This window comes from Thamnophis elegans, chromosome Z (assembly GCF_009769535.1).
Source record: "Thamnophis elegans isolate rThaEle1 chromosome Z, rThaEle1.pri, whole genome shotgun sequence".
Classification (NCBI taxonomy): domain Eukaryota; kingdom Metazoa; phylum Chordata; class Lepidosauria; order Squamata; family Colubridae; genus Thamnophis; species Thamnophis elegans.
In genome coordinates this window covers 129,072,092-129,076,508 of record NC_045558.1, presented here as the reverse complement: position 1 = coordinate 129,076,508, position 4,417 = coordinate 129,072,092, and positions in this window count along the sequence as shown.

Below are 4,417 nucleotides of genomic sequence, written 5' to 3'. Positions count from 1 at the left end.
AATCTAGCTTATATAAAGTACAGATGTTCTAGTGGGATTTTTCTGACACTTACTCAGTTGCCTCTTACAGGAAAAGCTATGATCTGCAAAGAGCATAAAAAACACCAATGAGATCTCATAGTAGGAAGGTATCAGTCAGAAGAAAGGTACAAAATAATTTCTGATGTATTGGATATATCATAGAACACAGTGAAGACAGTCATCAGCAAGTGGAGAAAATATGGCACAGCAGTTGCATTGCCAAGAGTTAGATGTCCCTCCAAAATTAATTGAAGGAACAGAAGAAAACCGGCCCAAGAGGCTGTCAAGAGGCCTACAACAGCATAAATAGGAGCTGCAGGAATTTCTGGCAAGTCCTGATTGTGTTCTATAAACTCCTATATTCTTCATATATCTGAGCTGTGGGTTAGGGTCAGTGGTGAAATTAAATTTTGTTTACTACTGGTTCTGTGGCCGTGGCTTGGTGGGTGTGGCAGGGGAAGAATACTGCAAAATCTCCATTCCCTCCTTACTCGTGGGGACGTCAAGAGGTGGTATTTCTCCGAACTACTCCAAATTTCCACTACTGGTTCTCCAGAACCTGTCAGAATCTGCTGAATTTCGCCCCAAGATGGAAGGTTTTTCTTACAAAGAAAAACATTGAAGCCTGGCTACACTTACCAAAAAAGACCTGCATTAGGTCCAGTGGTGGGATTCAGCCGGTTCGTACCCATTCGGGAGAACCGGTTGTTAACTTTCTAAACAGTTTGGAGAATTAGTTGTAGCAAGAAATCTTCTTTTGTTTTTTCCCCACGGCTAATCCTGTAAGGAAGGCAGGAAGGAAACATTCCAGCCTAATCTTTATTGCCCTGCTTGCAGAAACTGCCACTCCAGTTAACCCTTATTACATTGTAACAGCTAAGGCGAAGCACCCATCAATGTGAGTGATGTTGAATTGGTCATGCCCACCCAGTCAAATGACCACTGAGGCCCACCTACCCATCTGATCATTAGGACAGAGAACCGGTTATTAAATTATTTGAATCCTACCACTGATTAGGTCTGGCAAAAGCACATGTGAAAATATTTTGTGGTCTGATAAGACCAATGTTGAAATTTTGGCCGTAAAATTCCTAACAGAATTTCAAGCAAAAGCACAAAAAAATAACACTGTGCTGTACACAAAGGTGCAACATATCCATAGTGAAGCATGGTGGTGGTGGTAGCATTGTGCATTGGGACTGCTTTTCTTCAGGTGGAACTGGGACTTTAGTCAAGATGGAGAGAAATATGAACCCTTCCAAATCAATCAATCTTGCCACAAAGACTTCAGGCTTCTGCTAAAATGCTGAAGTTGAAGAGGATTTTTACCTTTCAATCTGACAACGACCCAAAGCATACCTCTAAATCAGCATAATAATGGATTCATCAGAAGAACAACAAAGGTTTGAATTTTTGAATATTTAAAAAAAATCTGTGGGCTGACCTGAAGAAAGCAATGCACAGGAGACGCCCTTGCAAAATGACAGATTTGGACTGCTTTGGCAAGGAAGAGTGGGGATAGATTGCCGAGATTAGATGTACCATACTTAAGGGTTCCGACTGCAAAAGACTGAATTCTGCCATAAACTCAAAAGGTGCTTCAACAGAATATTAGTTTAACAGTGTGTACATTTATACAACCACTTTATTATACATGTTTATTTTATCTTACCTCCCAAAAAAGGTTTCAGTTTCAGTTCAAGTGAAAAAAAAACAATAAACTAAATCGTACAGTGAACATGTTATAGGAAAGATGGAGAAAAATGGAAGTGCTTTATCTTAGTCTAGATATTTTTATATCTTTAGAACCCAGCAATTTAACTAAGGTGTATAGCAGCATGGTGGTTCATGAGGAAATTCAAGTACTCCTGCATGGAAGGCGATCTCGCATCAATTGCTCCTGTTCCTCCTGACCTAGCAGTTTGAATGCATGGAATTACTAGTTAGATAGGTAACACTTCAGTGGGCATGTTAATGGGGTCGTGAAAGGATCCTCCAAGCAAGCATCACTTTGGCAACAGTGATGTCACTGGTTAATTCTTTCGAACTAAGAAGTGCCTTGGTGCTTCCAACACAAAAAGGAATGCAAACAGGTATGTAGATTTTATATCCACCTTTCTAAAATTATTTTCTAAATTAACTTTAGATCCCACTTTCTAAAAATTAGTCTGTCTTTCATTATAAAGAACATTTTATAGGTAGTCTTTGCTTAATAATGGTAATTGAAGCCTGAATTTCCATTGTCAAGTGATGAAGTTATAAGTGTGACCATGTGGTTTAACAATATCAGTTCTAAAAGACTCCAGTTTCCAACTTCCTTTTAGTTTCCCGATTGACTTTGCTTGTGGAAAGTTACAAATCACAACCATGTAAATCTAGGAGGACACAATAGTCACAAATCCAGAGCAGTTGCCAAGATCCAGGATTGTGATCATATGACCACAGGGGTGCTGTGACAGAATTTCAAGGAAATAATATGTGCTACTCATTCTGCAACATTTCAATTTCAAATCGTTGTTGAACAAGCAGTCATTACACAAGTGTCACTTATATTTATGTGTTGCTCTGCTGCCTCATTTACAGAGACCCTCAAATGTTGACTGAGAAACTAATACCATTTAGGTCAGGACTAATTTTATAGTAACACAGTCCTACAAGTCTGAATTTGCTTAGCCCTTCCTCATACGCTTTATTTGATCTGGGTGTGACTGAAATGTTTTCTCAAGTTATATTTCTTGGTCCATGGTAAAGTTCTTATTTGACTGTTGCCTTGATAGTGGTTCTTCACCATGTCCTTCAAGACCATTCCTATTACCTGTAGAGATGCATGGAGGTTGATTTTCTTAGTCTCTTATTAGCTGGTCAGGAATTGGGATATCAGACATTGTAGCTGTGTTTCTTATGGAAGCCATGATTGAATGCACATGACTCCTTTAAATGAAATTATCTTGAACAACAGAAGTTCTCCAGCTGAACAGATGTGTGTGTGGGGGGGTGAGCTCTCAAGAGCCTCACATGAACCCTGTCTGACAAATCTATTCTGAGATCCTTTTTGGATCAGACCCTCCCTGGAGGGGGTGGCGAAGAAGGAGTAGCATCCCATCAGACCCAAGGGGAGGCAACAGGTCCCTCTCAGGTCAGAGATTTGCCCTCTGAATCAGAGGAGGGGCGGCAGCATGGCAACATGGCTGCACAAGTAGCTGGATTCCAGTTAAAGCAACTGAACAGGAATGTGAGGACAAGATGAAAGACCGGTAAGAAGATTCATTTAATCCACAGTCATAAAGCTGAGATAAGGGGTTTACTCCTAAATGTAAAAATAAAATTGAGTTGCTAAATGATTGAATATGATAATGGAAAGATAATTAAATAAAGTTTAAAATATATGGAATATGGACAAATATGAAACTGATATGAGGAGATTGTAAAGCAGAAGTTTGTGATTGACTTTTATACATGGTAATTAAACTGAGTTGCTAATTGATTGAATATGACAATAGAAGAACAATTAAACATGGGTTAAAATATATAGTACGAAACATGGACATATATAGAACTTCTAAGATGATGAACAAAGTGAGATATGTATCACTTGTTATTCTATATAGTAGATTAAGGGAATTGTAATGAACATTGAACAGTAAGGATTGCTATTTAAAGACAATTAAGGCTAACCTAAACCAAGATATGGAAAAATGGAGAGAACATGAAATATACTTACAATAGAAAACTATTGGGATTTAAAGACAGAATCACAAGGGGGGGCATGTAAGGATGCATAATTATATAAATATAATGATGAGAATAGCTGGAAATTGTAAGCAGGTCTACATCTTGGCCAAAATTAGGCTGGAGGTGGGAGGTGTAAAAGCACAATGACTATATAAGTATACATTTTTTCTCTGTTTTTTTAAAAAAGGAGGAAGCTATATGTTAAAATTAAATATGTATATTGAAAAGGAATTATAAATACCATCAATATAAAAATGGAGCTCACTCAGAAGCTGAAATATACCAAATAAATGAGATGAAGAGTGTGAAGTAGAGGAGAGCGGTAAGGGAAGAAGAGTGGGATAGGGGAGAAGGCAAGCGGGGGAAGAGGAGGAAAGAAATGAGGAGTGGAAAGGGGAGAGAAGAGAAGGAGAGAGGAAGGGGAAGTAGAGAAGAGGAGGATGACAGAGGGAAGAAAGGAGATAGGGAGGGGGAGGAGAGAGGGAGAAGAAAGTGAAGGATAAGGTACAAATATTGTCTATGGAGAGCAGAAGAGCCAATAATAGTTTTTGGGAGTTGATGGTAAGATGAATTGATATAAACATTTAATAATACAATATGATGTTGGCTATGTAATAGTATGCATGTCGTTATATGTTATAAAAATGAAAAAAATAAGAAACTT